Source organism: Zosterops lateralis, assembly GCF_965231275.1.
Source record: "Zosterops lateralis genome assembly, chromosome: 3".
In the NCBI taxonomy this organism is placed as follows: Eukaryota; Metazoa; Chordata; class Aves; order Passeriformes; family Zosteropidae; genus Zosterops; species Zosterops lateralis.
In genome coordinates this window covers 2,903,683-2,916,145 of record NC_139764.1, presented here as the reverse complement: position 1 = coordinate 2,916,145, position 12,463 = coordinate 2,903,683, and the positions used below count along the sequence as shown (strand labels likewise).

General features: G+C 39.9%; 1 long non-coding RNA gene across 4 annotated transcripts in view; it reads right to left on the bottom strand.

Moving 5' to 3' along the window:
* Positions 1–12,463, bottom strand: part of LOC310907020 — a 187,967-nt gene that overhangs the window by 146,855 nt on the left and 28,649 nt on the right. For 2 of the 4 annotated variants that reach the window (XR_014589518.1, XR_014589520.1), the window contains exon 2: positions 7,323–7,432. The exons of the other annotated variants lie outside the window; for them this stretch is intronic. This is a non-coding gene — a long non-coding RNA (uncharacterized lncRNA). The remainder of the gene's footprint in view (positions 1–7,322; positions 7,433–12,463) is intronic. 4 annotated transcript variants of the gene reach the window in all.

Below are 12,463 nucleotides of genomic sequence, written 5' to 3'. Positions count from 1 at the left end.
ATGTATGCTTTTGTCTGCCTGTGCCTACAGATATGTAAAATGTATGAAATTAATGCCCTTTAAAAAATGTCTATACTGGAAGCACGTGTATATGTTCCTACAAAACATATTTATACCCGAAAATATCTACAAATATTCATGAGTGTGTGTATGCTCAGAGAGAAAAAGCCAAAACAGAAACAGTAAATGTCTGAGTTTGGAGTAGCAAAACCAGATGGAATCATATTGTTTTCTTTATATTATTATTATTATTGTCTAAGCTATGATTTACAGGTTTAATTCTTTCAAGCTAATGCATACAAATGAATTGCACAGAACAAAAAAAAGGAGGGAGGTCTTTGCAATAAAAAAAAAATTCATAAACAGTCATTCACCTTTATCTAAGAGGTTATGAGTTCAAATATCAACTCTATGGAATATTTCTGTAATTGGTTTGCCATTGTGTACATTCTATGCATTTGTTTGCTACAAGGTTTTGAAACATTCAGGCTATTGGGAATTAAATGCTTATTTGACTAACAATGCCTATCTGTAAATTAATGGTATAAAACATGGAATTTTCTATCAGGCTGTCACTCACTTTTATTTAAGAATATACTACTGAGGCAAGGTTCAAGGTTTTCCAAAGAACTCTGACTTCCTGGGCTTCAGGGGGAAATACTACTATTTACCTGACGTTTTTAACCTCTCTTACCTAATTGTGTAAATTACTGACATGAAGCAGCGCCTGCTTTTGTCACATGCAAATGACAAGTACCCAGCTCTTCAGGAAGGAGCACGGCAAAGCCAGACTGGCTTTATTTTGAACTTGTGTGTGCAGGTGTCCGTGGGGAGGAGGGAGCTTTGTGAGCAGTGGAACCGGATTTAAAAACTCACATATTTCAAAAATTCCTCTGTGATCCAGCACATTTGAGAGCAGCAAATGCATTTGATTTTTAATTTTCTTAAGCATGCAAGATGGCCCGCTTCAGCAGCATTGCAATTTTCTGATTTGTGGGCAGGATTCACAGACAGCACACGGCTACTGTTCTTTTCCTTTCTCCTGGAACTGTACCATGAGGCAGCACGGTTGTAACAGGGGTGAATCCTCAATTCTGTTCATCTCTCTCCCCTCTCGATGTTATTTGAACCCTTATTTTCCTTGAGGGGCTCATTCAGCTGTCCTAATATGTATACAGTGATAATATAATCATACACATAATAAAAAAGAGCTTCAAAATTATAGTCAGCTTAGTAATAATGCAGTGCTGCACCGGAGTGATTGGCAACTGTTGATCCAATTATATAACTGGTTGCTTCTTAAAATTCAGGGATATGAGACTGACATATAATGTGCTGTAAAGTGTAAAAGAAGTGGACAGGAAATAAGGCGGGTTGAATTTTTTTCGTGCTTTGATCAAATTAGAACCAGGTTGATGAAAGGAAATGCCTTGGGTTCTTTGCTTGAAGTTTTGTGTTATACAAAAGGCTCTTGAAATTATCAATTTTGCACATGTCACTCAGTAAGTTTAGAGAGAATCAGTGCCTGTGTCTGCCAGGGAGTCTGTGCCACAGCTCCCTCCAAAGCCACCCTGTGTTGGACACGAGGTTTGCTCCAAAATGGAATGGAGGAGCCAAAGGAGGGATGATCACAAATCACAGCAATACCTCAAGTTTGCAGGTTTGTTTTTCAGGTTTCTGCTCAGCCCTTTGACTCAAGAAACACAGATGAGGAAAGGCAGAAAAGGGTCATCTGGTGAATCTCTCAGAAATAAATGCAGGATTATCTTTGCTGCTGTTCTTTTAAGCATTTATCTGGCTAACTCACTAACTAGCTTTCATCCATTGTAACCCTCTGCCTGTCCCCTGCTTTTAAAACAGCCGCTATTATTTATGAAGTGCTGTAGATGTGCAGTGAGAAGCACGGGGACTTTTTGCTCTTATTTTTCCTTGCGGACAACTTAAAAGGAGAGAAAAAAGCACCTATGAAAAGGCACCTTGCAGGTAAGGCTGTGGTTCTTCTGTTGCTTGGTCTGTCTCTGAAGAATGACTCCATAGTGGTTAGGCCTGTATGAGACACAACCTCTGGTACTTTTCTGGGATCAATCCCTCTGTACTGTGTGCTGCGCAATGTAGCCATTTAAATCCCACCATTTCAGTCTTAATGCATTAACATTTCAGCACTCCTCAAACACATCCTGGAAATCTGCCTCCTCCTCATAATTCTTATCCCCGAATCAGGAATTGTGTAAGATTCGAAGCGAGGCACCCGAGTCCAGTACACATCCACACCTCTGCCAAAAATACAGTACTGTGATTTATTGATAAATACATTTAGGGTGGGGAGATGAAAGTAGGGAAAAAAAAAATTAAATTCCCAAGCCAGGGTGCAACAAAGTCTGTTGTGACTCTCACTGCAGCAGGGAAGAGGAGAACTACTGAAGGAGCCACCAACATTAAAACCTGCCGAATTCCCACTGCCCCCAGGATAATACCTGCACGGAAACACTTTCGTTTTGGCACGATTCCCCATGCGAGGCATGCCTCCAGAAAGCAGGGCTTCCAGAAATAATACACCAGGATGGGGAGCACCGAGGAGCCAGGGCAGAAACCTTCACCCAGGCCTTTCAATTGCAGTTTTGTGTGAATAACAGCAAATTGCGGCGCGTGTTTGTGTTGGACGCGGAGCAGTTGAAAAGCCGCCCATTTCCCCGCCAAAGCAGCGTTTCGGGAGATGACTGGTGTTCCCCAGGAACAGAAACATTGCACAGCATTGGAAATGACAGGACAGCACAGTGCAGTTTCACTAAGAAGGGTGCACAGGACATTATAGGAGTAATATTTTTCTGAGTTTCAAGACTGAAGTGAGAGAAGCTCTTTACAATTTGCATGTGAGATGCTGCTCCACTCTAGTGGCAGACACTCCCGAGAGGGCAGGTTAATAAGGAAAAATTGATAATGGAGAATGCTGGTCCAGGCTCCCTGCCCTGGGCCCACTGACCCACTTGCAGCACCGGGCTGTGTTTGCTCATCCCCGGAGCTCTGGATGGAGTGGCACATCCTGGGGAACAGTGCCAACCTGGGTTCAAAGTCTCACTCCTGGAAAAGTCACTACACGACAACTTATACTAGGAAAACATCTAAACAGGGGAAATGAGCATACTTTAAATAAGAGCTGATTTCAATTATTTTCTGTAACGTTTGTTTTTTCATTTTTTTCTCCCCACCCCCCCCCCCCCCCCCCTTTGGTTTTTGTTAGATCACACTTAATATGATTCTGCAACACCAATGCTGGGGATGAAATTGAAAGCTATATTCTTCTAAATGTGTTCCCAACATTTCATTTTTTTACAGAGCTGCCAAGGGCTATTCTGCATTCCCACAACGGCTACAAATGTAACATATTGTTTTGCAATAAAAATTAGCTACAAAAGTGTGAAAAACGCCAGAGATCCAAATGTGAGAAACAAGAGAAGGGGGTACGGCTTTCGCACACTTTTAGTGGACATTTTATTTATTTTTCAAATGGAATAGACATATTTATAGCTACTGTATTTCAATTATCTTTAATTTCACACATTTTATGCAGATTCCAGGCATTTTAATTGCAAATGAGAAGGGAACTTATTTTTAAAAGTGGAGCAACACAATATTTTAGATCTCAATTTTAATTCCAAATTTATCCACATCACTGTTAAAAACTTTTAAAACCTCATTTACACTGTGACTTAAAATTAGGTGTGATTTCAAACAAAAACAAAAGCCCTCCCTACCTATGGGTTAGAGTGCCAAAACCTCTCTCACACATTTTTACATCTTTCCTTTCTGAATTAAAATTTTTAGGTAGGAAGGTTTGGGAAGCTGAAACGACATTATTAATCGGTGACACATTATTTCAACAAGAGTCAGTAATTTAATATTATTGTCCATAACTGATGAAAATTAATACATTACCCACCCTATTTTCTCTTTCTGTCTCTGTGCCTCCAATAACCCAGGGCATGGGTTATTAGCGCAATCCCTGCTCAGCTGTCACTCAATGGGAAATTCTTCCAAGGGGATAAAGCACAGCTCAGCCTTTGGCTGGATAAAAATTCCCACTTTACACTGAGAGCATTAGTGACAAATGCCGCTCCTTTCTGAGCAGTATTCCCGGTAGCTTACTCCTATGGAACGCTAATAAGCTAAATAAAATGTTTGTGACAAATTCAAAGCCACTTGAACCCGTGCTGGTCTGAAGCAGGGACGGTTTTCCAAAGGATCCTAGAGCTCCAAATTAACCCAACACGTTTAAAATCCCACATGTTCTGCCTATGGAGCCTCCTAAGCTGAGAATCCACTGCTTGACTTTGTACTATTCAATGGAGCAGATTTTTAAAAGTTCCAACTACTTACTGAAAGGCATGAAATAATTTTATTATAAATAGAAATTTACTGTCTGGAGCATGTGGAGTTTTTCTCTCCTTTGTTTCTATTTGGTAATTTATTCAAATGCATTCAAAAATGCATTCAGAAAATGAGACATAGCACTTTGGTTAAGACATCTGTATTTCAAACCAACATCTTCAGAACTGTGAGCAGCTCTGTTAATAGTCTTTTTATTTGATTAGGGTAATTTGCTGCTGTACTGTGTTAATCTTTATCCACTACCTTTTAACCAATCAATATTTTAGGGTTATAGATTTGGAAGGTAGGCGATAATTTTGTAGGTAAACCCTCTAGGCACTGCTGCCATGATATGGTTGCATATTTAATATCTTTTCTGAGGAGTCACAACTCCAGCAGTGTAAGAATCTGCCCAGGGTTAAAAAATAAAAAAAAATTAAAAAATTAAACCTTAAATTTTCAAAGCTATACTCAGGCCACCTGCCTCCTATTAATGTCAATGAAAATTTAGAGGTAAGAAAAGCAATGTCTTTTCCCTCAGATCATTTCTGCTTTGAAAGGAACCAGAGAACAAGAGAGAGGAAATTAAAAGCAACTTTGTGCCACAGGCCAACACCAGCAAGGCCTGGTGGTGAGGCAGGAACAGTACAGAGGCAAAACATTTGTTCACTGGATGGGTGAGCATCTCCACACATATCAAAAGAGGCAAGTATGAAAAGTTCAGAAGGCAAAAAAAAATTAGATTTTCTGGTTTTAAAATGTCATTAAAATATATATTTTTTAATTTTGCTCAGCTGAAATTATCTGTTGCTTATGATAATAAATTTGCTGCAGATAAAATTAGTTGTCAGATCTCTGTTTATGGCCTAATTACCTTTTCTAAGGGAAAAAAAAAAGGGCAGGAGAAATAAAAGAAAGAACAATAAAATGCAGTAATCTACTTTCCAGCGAGAGGGATTCCTAGTGATGTGTTACCTACATGGACTTCACTAAAGCCATGCATTTGTTTTATACACATAAAAGCAAATTTACTTGGGCTGTTTTGTCTCTCTGGGCAGTGCCAGCTCTCATTTCTGTGCCTGGAGACAGGCAGGACAGGCCAAATCACTCTCAATTATTTCTAAAGAACTGAGAATCTTGCAATGATTTGAGATCCTTCTAATAAGAAAGCAAATCAGGAAATCAGAGGGCAACATCTTGAAAAAAAGGGCGCTGTAAATTACCAATTTCTTCTCAAAAGGTCTGCCCACTTTGCTTCCAGCTTTGGAAAAGGTAAATGGATTTTTCATTGGTTAGAAGTGGGTGTCAGGAATGCCACTGCAAAGCATTGGAAAGGAGACTTGTAAAGACTGAGCCTCATGTTACAGATGTCAGAACCAGCACATTTTGGTCATATCTCAGCCTGATTCTTCAGCAAGGAGCAGAATGACAAATACAGAATATTTTTTAATAGCTCTTCACATTAGATGGAGCTCAAAATTGAAATTAATTTGTACAGCATCCCTGTTAATTGACTTGGAGCCACAATGCCACCTAAACTGCAGCTCCACTTGGCACAGCTGGGGCACAGCACAGGCAGAAGGTGAGCAAGCCTGACCTCAGACAGAGGCTGCCCTTTGAAGTGTTCTGAGAAGCACTGCCATGAGATCTGCCCAGCTGCATTCTGGAATATATTTGACAAACAAAAAAAATTTGTATCTGTGTTCATTTCACAAGATATAAATGTCTCTTTCGTGGAAGAGGAAATCTTGCTCCTAGGAAGTGATCCTAATCTAATGTGACACGCAGTATTTGTAACCCTACTTCAGTGTCCCAGCCTATTTACAGTGTTTACATAAAACCCCCCAAAATCTCCACATTCTCTGAAAAGTTAATCCAGTACAAATATTGACTGGCTGTCAATTGAGCATTATTGACTTGCTCCAGGACTGTCCTTTATTGCCTTAGCTGATGAAACTTGTTTTCTTTGCTAAATGTAGTTTCTTTTGGGCCCCCTTTGGATGAAATGCCATTTATGAGACTGCTCCTCCTCCTCCCACTGCCATGGGGTCTTCTCTTCCACCCAGCTGGAGTGGTGGGATAGTCTCAAAGCTTTGCAGAAGGAAGGCAATAAGCCCACTCTGTATTCTACAAAGAAGACCTGGTCCAACACCAGTCCTATCTCCTATAAATGTTTGGTCCACACCCACTCCCACACTGCAATTTCTTCCTTTCCTTGTACAGAGAAGTGTCTCCAGCAAGGCTGGAAGGGGCTGTGAACCCTTCAAACTGGGTCTGTGAAAAGCAAACTGATCACCAGGAGCTGAAATTCTCACTCTGACAGTCAATAACCTTCACTGAAAGGTGGTTGGTGGGGTTTTTTTAAGGAATTCAAAAATTCTAAAAGCTAAAAACCTTGGATGTCTTGCATCTCTTTATCAGGGATAGTACAAATCAGCTTGTTCAGGAGTCAAAGTTCATGAAACACACACTCATCATATTTTGAACACCCAAGAAAACATTATTCATAATCTCTTTTTTTTTTTTTTTTAAATCTATAGTCTCCAGATACAGCAAAACAGAAACCAAAAATAGCAACTTACACAACATTCCCTGATTCTGCAACAAATTCCATCAACCCTTCTAAGTTCTGATCCCCAGGTAAAGTGAGACTGACAATAAATCTTAGGAAGGATTTGATATCGTTAAGCTGCAAAACCCAAAAAATCCATTACAAAAGATTTATCCAAACGTTTAGAGAATGAACCCAAAACATTTCAGTCAGTGCAGGGGAAGGACAAAAGGGTGGAATGGCACACAGGGGAGGAAGGGTAGATCTCAAATGACCAAAGCCAGTTACAAAGCAGGTATTTCTCTCTGATCTCAAAACAACATTTAGGTAGGAATTTGCGCCAAAATGCAGTTACCACAGGTATGGGGGTTTATTTGTGAAGGAATGGACCAGAGCAGGCACTTACAGTTTGCAGAGCTCCATCTGTTTCTCCATACAGGGCTGCTCCTTGAGCCCTGCTCGGCTCCAGGGCAGGATTTGGTTCCATCTGCTCCTTCCTCTGTTCTCATCAGCTGCCTGAAGAGAGGGTCAAGGAGAGGAAAAAACAGGGATGTGTTGCATTGCTACACCTTCATTAGATATTCTGTATAACTTTTTATGTCTGGCCCAGGTGGGGAGACAGTCCAGTTCTTTAATCAAACATTCTCAGATCATCCTTTTAGCAACTGAACAAAGCCATGACAGCTTTGCTCTCAGTTTGCCAACCACATGAGCAGGTTTATTCCTACCTATTTTATTTTTTTTTAATTTTGTTTTATCCCATACAAGTATTCTTTTTTTCTACAAGGCTTCCCTTCCTTTTAAATGAAAGGCTTTTTCTGAACATTTGACAAATAGAAGAATCCACCCTATAACACCAGCTATGCCAAGAATGCACGTGCTCTTTTTGAAAATACTTTGGCTGGCTTGAATGAGGTCAAATGTTAATAATTTCATTTGTCTATAAGTTTTGGGGGTGGGTTGGCATAAAAACAAAAAACCAAACAAACAAGAAACACAGGTCATCACAAATCTTCCTTTTTTTAAATTAAATGTAGCTGATGTAGGAAAAGGTGTTTTTAATTTTTTTTTCTTTTATCTTTCAGATCCTGCAAATGAATTCAAGATGTTTAAGCTAGTTTAGTCAAGAGGCTCCATGCAAAGAATTAGAGCAGAGTCAGAAAAGTCCCTGGACTCAAGGCTACAGGGGTCAGCAGGTGTATTTGAATCAACCACAATCACACCATTAGCATGAGGTGCCAGAAGTGCCAAAACAAGACAAAACCACTGACAGTCCATGTGTTTAAAAGCTTGGGTTTTGCTGTTGCTCAAAATCCTTCCCTCCCCACATACCTGTACATAATAATAATCATAATCACCATCGTCATAAAAAATAAGCCCTCAAGATCAAATAGTCAGAGGTATCTTAAGAGAAAAGAAGAAGACAGGCTTAGGAAACCAAATCCTTGTAATAAATAATATATGATGAGTTAAGGCGACGCAGTGACAAAGTGGTGCACCTCTAATCTCTTCCTTGTAAGAGAGGGAAGAGCTGAATCACTCACACATTTTTCTTTGAGCATGGTCAGCGGTTGCTCCTCCACTCCAGTTTCTCAAGGAATATCATGCTCTACTCATTTACCAGCCTAAGCTACACGTCAGCAGCAGAGTCAGTTTTCACCTGCATTTTTACAGCATAAAAATATATTTTTGGAACATTCTCTTATTAGGATATAATTCCTTCAGGGCAGGTTTGAATTGGAGATGAGAGAGTCAAGCCACTGAAGTCCTGCTGGACACCAAGGGCCACCTCACTCAGGATTCCCAGTTATCCTTTATTCCAAACTTGAAATGACACCTCCACCTAAACAACAATTTTAAATAACAAACTATATCAGACAAAAAAATAATAATTAAAAAAAACCCCACCAGCATGGCCAAGATGCCAGGCACATAAAGAAGATTAACTGGCTCGTATTTCTGAGCAATAAAATCAATGTCACCTTTTTAGACCTTCAGCTCCCTTGTCTAATGTCCCTCAGCAGATTCCTGCCAGTGCTGTGCAGCCATTCCAGGCGTGGGAGGGGTAAAAAGCCTGTGACCTGGGAAAAAAGCATCTCTAAAACATTCAGGACCTAAAAGCACAGGAGTGCACCAGCTTTTCTAAAAAATATACACCTTCCAGGTAATAATTGTTGGAGGAGGGAATGATTTTTGATGTGGCACATCACATTAGTCCAAGAAAGAATTTCAATGTTAAAGACAAGGGGAAAAAAAGAAATAAAGGAAGACAAAAATGGTGTTTAGTCAGTGATAAAGCAGTAGATTCCAAAATCCAAATTAATTACTTTTTACTTTATTTTGACTTTATTATTATTATCATTGACCTATTTTATTATTGCAGAGATCTTTCAACTATGCAACAATCCCCAGAAGCGACTGTGCCCACAATTATGTCTAAATGGAGCTGTTACTGGTCAGCAGCTCAGAGGTCTGCACTGACACAGCTAAGACTCATAATCCAAGTCAAATACACACAAGTAGGAGCACTAAAAAAGTGTAAGAAGAGTATTAAAGGATTAAGAGAATTCTAGAAAAAAGCCATGTCAGTGGCAAACACAAGTAATTGGTTTTCCAAATTTGACTCTTCTTCAGTGGTGTTAGGGACAACCCCAAAGAGAACTGAGAAATGAGGATATATTCCTCAAAACATTTGCTCGTGGCCCAGTACTTTGACATTAAAATCAACTCGCCTCCCAAATTCCTTTTCTCCTACACCACATCCCACACTCGTTTTTACCTTTTCTCATTGCTGCTACATATTTTTTCCCTGTTGAAGTCTTTATTTTCTCACCACAATGAGAGTGGGTGCCAAAAGTGTGGCTGGTTTGGCCTTCCCAGTGCGGAGCAGGGAGTAAAGGAATCATCAGTGCAGTGACTGACAGCTATTGCTGCTGGCAAAGGCAGGAATTGCAGTTGGATTTTTAAATTATTTTTTAAAAAAGGAAAAAAATAAGGCAGGAGAGGAAAAGGGGGGAAGACACCATTTTTTCAGCCCAGCTATTTGAGAGATAATTGCTGTAATTTTGTCTCTCCTCAATCTTTTCACTAAGCAAGCTTACCAAGGAAGGCATATGTCTAGTTTTTAAAAGTGCTATAATTCACACTTTTCTAGAAGAAGTTTGATTAGTTTGAAATTTACACTTGACCATTACAAAATTCTAGGACAAGAACTAAAAAAATAGAAAAAAAAGAAAAGTCAAAGAAAGAGAAACAGAAAGACAGACCACAGAAAACCAAAAACCCCAAAGAAAAGAACTCAAATCTTATCTCCCCTGCTGGAGAAAAGAAATAAAAATATTTTCACTTTGTCTGGCACAGTGTTTTCATGTTTGTTTTTTTTTTTTAATTGCTCTGTATTTTCACAGCTTCAGATATTTCTGAAATATGGAATTTGCATTTTCTAGGTGGGGAACACTGCCAAAATTGTTAATCCCAGGCAGATGTAAAGTTGCACCACTACATTGTGATGTGGCTCCTTAAAAACAACCTAAAAGCATTAAAAAACCCCATAAAAAACCCACAACAAAAGAACCACCCAACAACCACCACAAATATCCACTAACCCATATGGTCAATAATTGCTGTTTAATAGTCCTCCTATTACAAACCTAAAAAGCAGCAGCCAGAATTACCAGTAGAGTATTAATAAACAGGAATGAGTTAATAGTGCATAAAGACCTTCTAGTGGAACAGTGGGGGAGTTGAATATTCTTTTCTTAAGTCAGCTGTAAGTAATTACTACATGGTGTGCTTCTGACTATTACCATAACAGAGCAATTGGACGTGAAGAATGGATAATAGTATGGACATGGAGGTATTTTTAGAATATCAGCAGTGAGGCAGGTAAATGCCCTACCCAGGCACAAACCTTTAAGTAAGTTGAAATAACTTTTCTTAATGACACCTATCCTAGGCAGATTCCTGAAAAGATCAATCTAATAAATTATTAAAGTAACTTTATAAAGACATGGCAGTGATACGTAAATAAGGGAAACAGAAAAACAAAAAAATCCCAGCCGTTCAGCAGGCAGGCAGCACTGCAGTAAGTGCATAATCACAGGTTTCTGCGTTTTCTTTAGAGCAGTGCCTTCCTCTGTCTGAACAGGGACCGTGCTCTGCTCACCTCCATTGGCTGCTCTGCTGAGAACTCCAGCATTCCATCAGGAAGGGGAACTGTGAGCGCAGGAGTTGTGGGGTTTGGACAGCTGAGGTCATCCTCAGTGATTTAACAGTGCATCTCATTTGTTTTAAGATACTGTGGGAGCGTTCAGGGGAGATGATGCTCGGCATTCCTGGGACAGTCCTGCAGCCACCATTGGGTGCAGGAGGGAGATGCTGTCCAACCACACAACAGATGCTGACAGCCTTAATTCAGAGAATAGTAATTTTATAAATGCACTGAAACATAATTTAAGGGGTATTTTGAATTTTTCAGCCTACAGGTCATTCTCCTGCTGTGTTTCTACGCAGGGCAGATGTTGATTTTTCAATTTGCAGGTTTGTTAAGCATCATGGAATGTTTTGGTTCTCAATCAAGAATATTCTTCCCAAGTGGTTGCAAAGTCCTATGCCTGAAAATAAATGCATGTCCTTTTTGTTTCTCAGCAGCACGTGTTCTGCATTCAATAGGAGCAGAAAAATAAAACTGATAACTTGACACTATTTATTGGACCAATATATACATTTTTAGACCTCGGCTCTCAGAATGCAATGTATTCCCAGGTTATTGTCTCCAAACAGTCTCTATAAGGCAAGAGGCAGTTTCATTTACAGGGTGTCATCCCAACAGCTCTGCACTGGGATGTCCTCAGTGTTGTGTCCACCCACTGAGGTGCCCCGTCATGGTCAGCTCCCTCATCAAAGCAACAGCCCCTGCACCGGTAACACTAATGGTGAACAGTCTGTGCACCCACATGGAATTTTAGGAAGAGGGAATGTTTCTCATTGGCATGCATGCCAACAGATGGGGTAAAATAATTTTGTCTCCCCTAAAGACAGCAGAGACGGAGCTGCTGAGTTCCCCCCAGTATTTTCTATGTTCAACAGCAGTTTCTGACCAACCTGCTGCAATGTCCCCAGTATCGGATTTCTGCAGAGCAGTCAGATCCACAGAAATCACATTGTGCCACATCCGTCTCTGCATAAAGTTGCTGACTTGAGGGCGTTTCATCAAGATGGGTTTGGCCCTTTGCAGTCTTCTGCCCCATTAAATCTGAAGATTATGTGTTGTTCTTAGTCACTCCACTGTTATCATAATGGAGAGCTGATGTTATAATGCAGGTCAAACAAACAGCTAATTGTTCTTGGGCATGGCTTGAGCAAAAACAGAATGGAGAGGCTGGAGACATTAATAACAGTACTTGATGCAATTATAATAGATAGCTTCTATCAGAGGATTTAAAATCACTTTGTGAGCCTTGCTAAGCACATTGCTAAGTGTTTTTGATACTCCAATTTGAAAGTGAGACCATCATCTTAAAGACCAGGCTCGTACATTTAGATACT